The sequence below is a fragment of the Eulemur rufifrons genome, chromosome 16 (genome assembly GCF_041146395.1).
Source record: "Eulemur rufifrons isolate Redbay chromosome 16, OSU_ERuf_1, whole genome shotgun sequence".
NCBI lineage: Eukaryota > Metazoa > Chordata > Mammalia > Primates > Lemuridae > Eulemur > Eulemur rufifrons.
Genome location: NC_090998.1, coordinates 43,533,880 through 43,546,465, shown reverse-complemented (window position 1 = coordinate 43,546,465; position 12,586 = coordinate 43,533,880). Strand labels below are relative to the sequence as shown.

The following is a 12,586-nucleotide window of genomic DNA, read 5'->3' as shown; positions in this document are numbered from 1 at the left end:
AATTGACTCCTTATTTTTATCCAAGCTTCATGAAAAAAATCAGATATTTTATTAGAATATAGGGATGTCAAAATTCAGTAATGATAAACAATAAGGTGTAAACTCAAGCAAGCAAGTTGTTCACATGACATTTATTCTTTAGTTTGGTAATTAATATTGTCAATATACTCATGGAATTAATTTATAAATTTCCTTTTTAAAATAATCATTAAAGAGATATTTCTTTTTTTTTTTTTTTTTTTGAGACAGAGTGTCGCTTTGTTGCCCAGGCTAGAGTGAGTGCCGTGGCGTCAGCCTAGCTCACAGCAACCTCAAACGCCTGGGCTTAAGCAATCCTACTGCCTCAGCCTCCCGAGTAGCTGGGACTACAGGCATGCGCCACCATGCCCGGCTATTTTTTTTTTTTTTTTCTATATATATTTTAGTTGGCCAGATAATTTCTTTCTATTTTTAGTAGAGACGAGGTCTCGCTCATTGCTCAGGCTGGTCTCGAACTCCTGACCTTGAGCGATCCACCCGCCTCGGCCTCCCAGAGTGCTAGGATTACAGGCGTGAGCCACCGCGCCCGGCCTAAAGAGATATTTCTTATAGATCAGTTTAACTGCACCACAATCCAATAATTTATAAAAATTTTACCTCTACATTGTATTTTTCCAAACTTATTTTAAATTTTTATCTATATTCTGGATGAGTTTTTGTTGACAATACATTGTGATGTAATCAATATTAAGATTTTCCTTTACTTCCATGCATCCTTCTCTATTTTGAAGTTGAAATGTTGAAGTTGACTAACAGTTTTATATCTTTGTCTGTGACTTGGTCCTTAATAAAACAAAATTACATAACAAATGATTTGGACGTGCTAGAAAGGCTCCCCCAAATCTACCATCAATTATAATTTTATGTCCAACCCCTATAACAAAACTGTTTTGTCATTTTGTGTACAAAGTGTATAAACACTTTAGGGGTATATGTGTCAAATCTTCTGATTTCAGATAGAATCCATATGTGATAATTCTTCTATTTGCATGTCTAGTAGTGATTTCTTTTCTGAAATTCAGTTATATAGAACCACATATTGCTCATATAGAACACATGCAAAGTTGATTTCATGGACTCTGTGTCTCTATCCTCTTCTTCCCATGTGTTTTCTCTAATAAAGCTAATTAATTACAGTAATTGAACTCACATGATGTGCCAGGTGTCCTATAATCACCTCATAGGAAGCACCTGTCTGGAGCAAGCACTCCATCCAATCCTTTCCCTTTTCCTACTCCGTCTTTCTTTTTTCTTTGAATTCAACTTGAGGACACCAATCTCTGATTTTTCAGCCTAAGCATTATTTCTTTTGGGAAGTCCTTTGAAATCTGGTGGTTGTGTTGGATCCCCCCAACTCCCATTTATGCACCACTGCCACACAGTACTTATTTTTACTGTAGCACTTGCCCTGGCAACATAAGTCTGTTGAGATCAGAAATTGTGTGTGTGTGTGTGTGTGTGTGTGTGTGAGTGCACACGCGCGCGCGTTTACTGGGATAACCAGCAAAACCAAAACAACCCAGGCATGTAGTCAGTGCTTAACAAATAGTTATTGGTTAAATATCAAGATTATTATTTTCCTCCAGACACATACAAAGCTATCTTCTTTCCTATTTGGACTTCTTGATATTGCTCTATTGCTGAATTTGCTTAAAAAAATTCTATGCCCATGGCTTTCATAGTGTGTGTTTTTTATTTATTTGTAATTTTTTTTGTATTACAGTGGAGTGTTTGCTACCGAATTAAGTCATACACAAAATTGCCACAGTCTCTGCTAATATTCATTAGCAAGGAAACTGGCTTCTCATCTTTGCCTTATCTGCAGTGTATTAAGTAGTCGAATCTCCATTTTGCTTCATTGAGATAATAGCTGCCATTAAGATAATAAAATAATAGGTCAACTTTGCAATATTGAGTTTGGGTCAATAGCTGCTTTATAGTTTCTTTCCCCCAGTTATCACAAATTAAGTACAATAGCCATCAATTAAATGTTCCCAGTCAGTGCCTCTAGGACTTGCTGTTTTTCCCATATGGATGAATGAAAATGGATTTCCCTGGGAGACTTCAACTAAATAGTTACATGAATGGATTCAATGCACTGATTAAAATATTCCTTTCTTACCACGTTCGATATAGGGTCAACTCCAATCATGTGTCAAGTTCTTACATTTATGCCACCATCTCAGAGTAGTGCAATTAATCAGGATTTTGGTTTTCTTGAGAGCTGGAATACTGAAAGATAGTAGGGTCATACAGGAAACAATCTCAGTGGATCACATTAAGATGTAGTGACAACCCACCTCAGGAACCCACATACCTCCTTTGAATCCTATGTTCTTCAGCTCACAGTTACCAAATGTTTCACTATGGTATTAAACTCAGACCTGCACACTTTGAAAAATATTAGAGGCACTAGGAATATAATTATTTACCTGCCATTATAAATACTATCTTTCCATGAGAATACCATCTTTTCTATATAGTAAGTGTCAAGTTTTGGCACATAATTGATTCTGAAGTGTGATTAACTGATATCTTTTAATCATATTTTACAAATAATTTTATATTTACAATACATGTAGGAATCTCTAATAACATGATGTTACCTAAGGTTCTCTTTAGTTTGAGGGTGTAGTGCATGATGCTACTAGCACAATTCATATTATATTTTGATGACTCTCTATTAATGGCTACAATATATCCAATGGTAGTGCTCTCATGCTTTTAAAAGTTACTCATAGCTCCTGTTTACTGTGCAACCATGAAAACTGTTAAGGATACAGAATTGAAAATAAACTTCTGTTGAGACTTGTATGTGAACTTGTGGTTTCTCTTCCTAAGCATATTCACACACAGGGCTGGGAACTCATGGAGTCTTCTATTAGCAATATAGTGCAAATTGTCCCTCAGTTGATTTCCAATTATCATACATCTAGGCAATATTGTCTTCATTATTCGCCAATATTTCTTTGTTATTGGAATAAATTCTTTTCAAAATGATTAATGCTAGAAATAACTTTTTGGCAGGAAAATCTAAATCTTGAAACTCTCTGGGTTGAGAGAGATTACTACACTGTCAATTTGGAATTTGTAATCTATAGTTACCTTGAAAGATCAGAAGGCCTTTTATAACACAGGTTCAAAAGTTAAGTAATAGGTATTCTATGTATTGAAATTTTTTTTAAAAAACCTAACAATCATCAATAATAGTGTCCTCAGAGAGAAGAGTGAGCATTCCTATCACGTGCCACAGGTTGCCAGAACAAAATTTTAAAGTACCAGCATAACTTATTTTTATTTATTTTAATATATTTTAAGGTGATTGGAAATTATGAGATCTTCCATTTATTCTTTATCTGTTTTTATTATATGGATAATTTATAAAGTTAAAAATTTGGTCTGATATATAAAAATGGAAAAAGAATGTAAAATAATATAACAAAATTGCTAATATTGTCAAACATGTTTTACATTTTCTTTCTGCAAATATACCTATATAAACATTACATACATAAAGAACATGTACAATTGAATATATAATTTGTCCCAAACTATTTACTTTAAAATATCTCATTACTCTATTTGTACAATCTATTTGATACATGCTCAGCTTACTCGTAACACTCCAAGGAATACACTGATACCTGGGTTCTACTTTCTGTTTTAGGCAGATAAACAATGTTCTTTGAATTTTTGCCATTTATGCTTCTTCAATTCATCTTTCAGTAGCATCTTAATATTTAAGGACTTTGTGTTCTGAGTTTGTGCCAATAGCTGTTCATAATTTTACTCATGAATCACCAGTTAATTACATTACAGTCTCAAACATTTTAAATCGTGAATCAGTGTCTTGGGTTTGAGATTTGCTTACAAGAATGATGGAAAAGAATTTTCCCTGGAGGCTCTGATTAGATTGTAAAGTGAATAGTTGTCTTTGTTTCTTTAAAATCTTTCCTTCCCTTAGATCGGGGTCAGGGTCAGCCACTAGATGTGTCCAGTTCCCAGTAAAACTCCCAGAGTGTATAGTCGCTTTCATAGGGAAGGAAGATTGTTTCAGGGCTTTCTGGGGAGCCCCATGACATTCCCAGGGATTGTGGAGAACATTGGGAATACATAAATCAAATTGAGATGCAATTTGCCTACCTAGCCTCCTGCCAGGACCATTCTTCAGCCCTCCAGCTCTTAGCTCAGTAGGTAGAGACATAACACAGTTCTGGTCACAAAAAGTAGAATCCCATGTTCTAGAATGTTTATCTTTTCTTCCAGTTCTTAATACTCTCTTCTTGTACAAAATACTAAAAAACAAAGTTTGAAAAAATATTGAAACGGAACTGTACCAAAATTTCTATTTTGTCCATATGCCTTTGAGAGATTTAAAAAAATTTTAAGACTGCAGAGGTCATTTATCATATCAACTTTTAGTTAATGAGTCATTTTTAGAGGTGATTTTTCACATAAACATGCATTACTTTCACTTTGAAGTGGAGGGTCAATTTATGCCAGATAATAATCAGGTAACAATCTAGGTAACACTCATTATATACTATCTTGTATAAGCTATATCTTCAAAGGTTCTGCTTTCTACCAAAAATACAACTCACATAAACTTAATTCTTTTTACCATATTTCAAATTGCTATATACATCACTGATTTTGACAGATGTAAGTCAAATCTGCTCCTCTGAAGATACCCTGATCTAATCTCTCAAGAAGAGTAAGTGAAATCACAAAGGTTATACTTACTCTTCTGAGTGTCAGTAATGGCTTTCACTGCATATTTTAACAGCAGTTTTCCTGCAGACAACTAGGAGGAGGGGATCTTGTTAGTGGAAACTTGTGTTTGGACTTCTAGTCACGCTTGCTTGTGGGCCACCACTCCCCTGATGGCACACTGGAAGGCATTTGTTGGAAAGATTCAGAATAGAAATATAAAAGTAATTATACTAGAACTATGATTACTCATGCATTTTCTAATTATGACTATGTAAATTTTGTACTTCTTAAAATTAAAAATGTAATATGGAGATTTTTAATCTCCAGCAGCACATAGCCAAGACTTTCTCATCAAGGACTTTACCCATTTAAAAATGCTCTAAGTTTGAAAGTAATATAGTATTCAAAGGTTTTGGGATACCAGAAGCTTTCTCTGGTTTTGAAAGAGTTGATATTCTGATTCCTGTGGAAAAGGTGAGAAGTTTCTACATTAACAAGGTTAATTAACATTTGGTTTATTTGTCAAAGCTGAAATGAATAAACAAAAGAGACCTTGGTGACCCAATTTCAAAAGTTACTAATGAATCTTCTGTGTAATGAATTTGGCAGAAATCCTGAAAAATGTAGCAGTGAGGGCAGTGTCCTCAGAGGAAGGGAGGTGCAACAATGCAGGCCAACACACAGCACTAAATATCAGATGGAAAAGTATATGTCTGTTCTTCTGCATTTGTTCCACATCCCCTATGGTGGATATAAGAATGCCAGGACCTAGTTTTCTTCCTCATTATATTTTTAATTTTAAAAAGTACAAAATTTAGATCATAATAAGATAATGTATAAATAATCTCAACTCTTGTGATAATTACTTTTACTATTTCTATAGTTAATCTTTCCAACTTTTCCTATGCACAAATGTCCACATTTTACATATTTAACATTATATAAATAGTTCTTACATAATTTTCATACCTTGTTTTGTCACACAAAAGATTAATGTAACACTACTTTCAAAATGCTAACTGTAGATTTGAGTCATCATTTTTTAATAACTTTGTAATATATATGTCACATTTCAGAATTCTACCAGTCTTTTCATGCCATTCCTAACTTCTGAAATTTTTTCTGCAACTGTTCATTATTATCAAATAAATGTGTGCATATAAATAAACTGTATGACTGCACAAACCATTTTTTGGAAATTTAGTTTTTTTTTCTGCAAATTATCCTTGTGCAAAGTTAGACTAATTCCTAGATTTATAATGTCAGAAATAAAGTGTACTTACATTTCAAGCGTTTTTAATCATGTTATCAAAATTCTTTTCAAAAGGTTAAACTGATTTAAGTATCCAAAGTTAGTTTATAAGAGTGTTCCTGTGCTAAGAGTCAGTTAAATATTGTGTTTAATATTATTTTCAAGTCAATAAACACTTCTCAAATATGTGAAAATATTTTTTTCTCTCATTATTACTGGTCCTAAAATTTGTTTACATTATTTAAAAAATTATGGTATCTTCCATAACCTTTAAAGGAATAATTCTTGTAGTTTTAATTATTTTTTAATTTGTACCTATTTTTTAAGTCTTCTATTATATTTTTCAAATTGTTATTTATGTTGCTTCTAATAGATAAGGAAGTTTCTTTCTTTTCTTAGTTTTTAAGAGTTTTATTGACAGTAAATTTTAAAGTATATCAAATATTCTGTATTCATTTAGATAAAATATTTTTCTATTTTAATACTTTCATTAATTTATTATTTGTTTCATTATAATAATATGTTTATTATTATAAAATGTGGTGAATTATATATTTTATTTTAAATGTAAAATTGGTATTATAGTCTTAGAACAAATTGTAATGTGCCATAATATATTATCCTTTTTATATATGCTGGATTCAATTTGCTAATTTACTAATATTTTTATATTTAGAATGTGGTGTCCATGATCATGAGAGATTGGCCAGTAAATTTTCATTCTTTTAATGTCCTCACCAGATTTTTGTATTAAGATTATTCTGGGCTTTTAAAATGAGCATATTTTATCTTTTTCTCCATTTTTTGAAGATTTTGTGTAAGATGATGTTTTGTGTGATCTACTTGGGATGCCATTTAAACTTGGAATTTATATTGTGGGAAGGTTTTTCATTATGGATGCATTTGCTTTTCATAAATATGGAAATAAGATTTGAATTAATCTTTTGTCAGTTTTGCTGAGTTGTGATTTTCAAGAAGATTGTTCACTCAAATATATGTCCAAATTCATTTGCACAAGTTTTTACACTGCTACTTCACTTTTTAACTGATCCTAGGATCTTTAGTGATATAAATAGTGATATTTGGAACTTTGTCAAAAACAAAATGGCAATATATATGTGTGTTTATTTCAAGACTCTCTTTTCTGTTCCATTGATCTATTCTTCAATCTTGCTGCATACTGTCTTGATTACTGTAGCTTTATAGGTCTTGAAGTCAAGTAGCTTTTTGTTTCCTAATACCGTTCTTTCTCAAAGTTGTTTTAGCTATTCTACATCCTTCGCATTTATATATAAATTTTTGAATCAGCTTGTCAATGTGTACAGAAAAATCTGCTAAGATTTTAATAGGGATTATATTGAACCTATATAAAAATTTGGGTAAAATTGACATCTTAATATTACATCTTCCAATTTATGAATACAGTATGTTTTTCCATTTATTTAGATCTTTAATTTCTGTCAGCCATATTTGTAGATTTCTGTGTACAGAGCTTGCATACATTTTGTTGGATTTATCTCTAAATATTTTATATTTTTGAAGCAGTTGATGTTATTGTTTTATAATTTTAATTTTTGATTGTTTATTGGTAACATATGGATATAAAATAGATTCATATGTTGATCTTGTATTCCACACTTGGTAAATTCACTTATTAGTTCTAGTAGTTTTAAAACAGATTCTATAGGATTTTCTACATACACAATCATGCCTTATGCAAATGGGTGATTCCTTTCCATTCTAGATTCCTGATTTTTTTTTTTTCTTCCCTTATTTCACAGGCTAGAACTTCTAGTTCAGTGTTAAAGAGATATGGTGAGCAAGGATATTATTGTGTTGTCCCCAGTCTTAGAATGAAAGCATTTCATTTTTATTTTTATTTTTTAATTTTTTGGGGGAGTTTCCTTAAAATTATTAAGGGGGTACAAATGGTTAGGTTACATGGATCATTTTTATAATGCTTGAGTCCTGGCTATAGGTGTGCCCATCACCCAAATAGTGTTCATATTATTCCCCTCCTTTCTTCCCCCTACCCCCTGGGTGCTCTCCACTGAGTTTTGCTTCCCTCTGTGCACTTGTGTGCTCATTGGTTAATTCCAATTTAATAGCATTCTATTTTTAAACATTTGACTATTAACAAAATCAATATATCAATAACAAAAATATAATCAATAACAAAAACAAAAAAAGTGAGGTAAATTCTTACCTCACTTTTTGTTATACTTTTTAATTTTTTCAGATTCATTAAGAAATCAAATTAATTTATCCACTTTACATATCTGATAAATTTGGTAGCTTGGAATATGTTTAAAAATGTCCATGGTGGCAAGTTACAGTTTGCCAGACAATATTTTTGTCACTGCTAGATAGTACTAGATAATGACAGCACCGATGACATAAATACTGATCACTAACTCTTCATATTTCTTTTCAATGACGAGTTTGTTACGTCAAAAAGTGGAGAATTACAGATTAAAACTCAGCAAAATTCGTGTTCTAAAGTATTCCAAAGTCTTTGGTCCTTTTTCTTTAGATAGCTATATAAACTATGTCTATCAGTAATCTCTGAGTGAACAAGATGGTATATTTTTATGGATGGTGGTAAGTTTTTAGTTTCAGGGATTCTAAACACTTTTGGGAATTTTAAATAGGAGATAGCATACCACACTGGATTTTTTCCTGAAAATAATCCAGAGTACAGACTATTACTTAGACTATAAAGATAGTGTTCAAGTTTTTTGATTTAATTCATATTTTCATTAAAAAGATCAAAACATTAGAGGTAGAGGTCAAGACATCAAACTCCCAGGACTGTGGGAAATAAAGGAGATTAAGTAATTTCAATTGTGGTATTTTTTCTGATGTGAAATAGTCACTATCGTAAGAGGGGATTCCATGAATGTCTGAAGAAGAAGTTTGAATGAATGTTTAATGTTCTTCACGAGCCAAGCCATAGAGACTATTTAGCAATTGCAGCATATTTGTTTTCCAGATTCCCAAATTATTTGTTCATCTATTAATAAAACATATGTGAATTATTTGGTATCAGAAATGCAAACATTGACAGGAATTATGAAATCTTTGTCATTTCTGTATATTAGAGAGTGTACTCATAGAAAATAAATACAGCATTTATGTACTTCAAATGTTTTTAAAAAAGACTATACATACTGTATATAGCATTAACAGAAACTAAAAAGAAAAAAAGATATAGTAGCTCAGGCCTAGGAACATGTGGAGTTATTAATACCCCTGTGCTTGAAGAGACATGTGAGAGAATAGTTGCTGGAATCTGCAGAAAGTAACTCTAGCTGTAGAAGGAAGAGCTGCTCTACAAAGGGTTTCGGCTTTTGGCAGAAGGATGTAGCCAATTCTAACAGGAAGAAATGAGCAAAAGTGATAATCAACTTTACTCTCTTCCTAAACTTTGATCTCTTATCAGGTCTTCCCTTTGGCCAAACATACCTTGAAGCCAGAGGTCAAGGAAACCTATTTATGAAATTCATAAGGGTGAACCTCACAAAGCATAGGAAACAATGGAAAATGATTGAAAGTAGGTCTGGATAGGTGTAGAGAAAACCTCCAAAATATTCAGGTGGGTCAGGTCATTTGTTCATTTTGGTGCTGTTGCATGTTTGGCCAACTCTAATCATTAAGACTTACTGGCAGAATTATGATAGGTCATAGTTCCACCGAACTGTCTAGACTCTAAAATATCAAGGATGTGTATATGCCTGAGGTAGTGGTGCTGGGTCTTTGTTTTCTTTTTTCTTTTTCTTTTTAGATTCAGAATACAACTTCCCCATAATGTGAGCTCTATTATGGCAGAGTAGTGTCAATTTGTTCTAAACTCACTCCCCATAAGTTAAATACTCATTTTCATATTCTTTTGTGTTATGTTTGTTACTTAAAAATTTTGTCATATTTTATAGTTTTGCTTAACTTGGATAGAAGGTAAATTAATTGACATATTTCCTAGGAATATATAGTCATATTTACTGATAATACTATTCCAGTAGAGGTTTATTTATATGAAAAGGTTGAACTGAATTTTGGACTTTAGGATATTTTGAAGATGTTAACCTGAGTTTGAAAACAGATGAGAAAGACACAAAAATTGTTTTTGTAACTTAAATAATTTATGTTTAGTAATCTGTGATCCTTTAAAAACTTGATTCCTAGATTTGAGTATTCTTTTTTTAAAATTCAACTTAATCAATTAAGCAATTCATTACTTTTTTAATTTACAAGAAAAAATTGTAAATATTTGTGGTGTACCAGCATCCTCCTACTTCTTTGAGGGTAATGCAATTCTTTTGAATGAGTCGATGAATGCTTGTCTCACTTGTTTGTTTCTCAGAGTGTAAATAAATGGGTTCAACATGGGAGCAATGGATGTCATTAGCACTGTCACACCCTTATTAATAGCCACTGATTCCTTTGCTGAAGGTTTGACATAGATGAAGATACAGCTTCCGTACGTAATGGAAACCACAATCATATGAGAAGAACAAGTGGAAAAGGCCCTTTTCCTTTGCTGAGCAGAGGGGAATCTTAGAATGGTCTTTATGATGTATATGTAGGACAGAACTACACACAGAAGGGTTGTGATGAAGGCCAACACAGCACAGGCTATTACCATCTGTTCTATAAGCCAGGTGTCTGAGCATGAAATCTTCAAAATAGGGGATGAATCACAGAAAAAATAATCAATTACATTAGAGTTACAGAATTCTAGATTTAGTATCATCACAAGTGGTGGGAGTATAATCAACAAGCCAATGGTCCAGCAGCAGAAGAGGAGCCTTCCACAGACTCTGTTGTTCATGATGGTTATATAGTGCAGGGGTTTACAGATGGCCACATAGCGATCATAGGACATAACAGCCAGGAGAAAAAATTCTGTTACTCCAAAGACATCTATAAAAAATACTTGAATGACACAAATATTATAAGTAATGATCTGTCACCTGTTGCTATATTGTACAAGTATCTAGGGATACAAGCAGATGTAAACAAAATTTCTAATAAGGCAAAATTCTGTAGGAAAAAGTACATAGGTGTTTTAAGGTGGGAGTCCACTAAAGTGAGGGATATGATGGTCAGATTCCCAGTTATACTCAACATGTAAGTGAGAAATAAAAACACAAAAATTAGAACTTGAAGTTGAGGATCATTTGTCAGCCCTAGCAGAATGAAGGTTGTTATTGTCTTGTTTCTCATTATTGGCCTCCAGTTTCTTTTATATTTTCAAGAGAAATTCAGAGATATTTCAAATGAATAGAGTGATTTAAAAGAAAAATGGTGCAGTTGTCTTCTATTATTAGGGTGTAGAGAGTCACAAGGGACTGCTGCTGTCACCTCAACAACTAAAACAATCCAGATTAGCTATAACTGTGGTTAAAAAAAAATCTTATCAGAGATCTGAGAATCCAAAGAAACCTAAATGAAATAAACTGTATAAACTAATGAACGCTTTGTAGGAGAGAAGTGACATTCAACTGCTATTATCTATGGGAAAGGTGATGAAGATGGAGGAATTTGTCATAGGTCAGAGCAAAAATAAACTACCAAAAACTTTCACGAACTTTCAGTGGCTGCATATGGGCTTTTGTGACAGATTTTCAAATATTTCCCAGTCAGAGTGAATTTTCCTTTGCAACTCTTTCCCTCAAGTTATTATCGGGTCTTGAGGTAGTATTATAAAGCCTGGGAGAAGGAATAGAATATTGTCCCAAGTACAAGTCAGATGTCCTCTGAATAAATTCCAAACTTTCAAATGCAGAAGGATGAGGAGAGGGCTGTGAGAAATCCCTCCAAAGTGTTCGAAATATAATATACATAAACCATTAAATTGCCAATCTCCAGAAACTGGGGCAGTCTAGCAGGGCTAGAGAAAAATCTCCTAGGATCCAGAAAGCTGAGAGTAGAACAGCAAGAACTTACCAGTGTGAAGACAATGGAATGACATCCTTATAATGCTAAAAGCAATAACAACAAAAAACTGTCAACTCAAAATTCTTTATCCAGCAAAAATATTCATTAGAAATCAAGATGAAATAAGACATTTTTATATAGCAAAGCAAATATAAATTACTTGTAGCAGAGCTGTATTTAAAAGAATGCTAAAAGAAGTTCTTCATGCTGAAAAAATGACATTATTTGAAACCTAGATATGTAGAAACAAAGAGCACCAGACAGGGTAAAAATACTACATGTATGTGTGCGTATATTTATATCTACATACACATATCACTATTTTCTTAAAATCTATTTATCTATATTTATTTATTTTCTTTAATTATTTGACTTAAAGATTCAAAATAAAGAAGTATGATTACTATTTTCCACAGATAACATTGTGTATTTTAAAACTTTATGGAATCTACAAAAAAAAAATTCTTTTTTTTTTTTTTTTTTTGAGACAGAGTCTCACTCTGTTGCCCGGGCTAGAGTGAGTGCCGTGGCGTCAGTCTAGCTCACAGCAACCTCAAACTCCTGGGCTTAAGTGATCCTCCTGCCTCAGCCTCCCGAGTAGCTGGGACTACAGGCATGCGCCACCATGCCCGGCTAATTTTTTGT

General features: G+C 32.7%; 1 pseudogene; it reads right to left on the bottom strand.

The window, feature by feature from the left end:
* Positions 1–10,292: 10,292 nt before the first annotated feature.
* On the bottom strand, positions 10,293–11,227 carry LOC138397061 (olfactory receptor 6C2-like; annotated as a pseudogene).
* Positions 11,228–12,586: the final 1,359 nt, after the last annotated feature.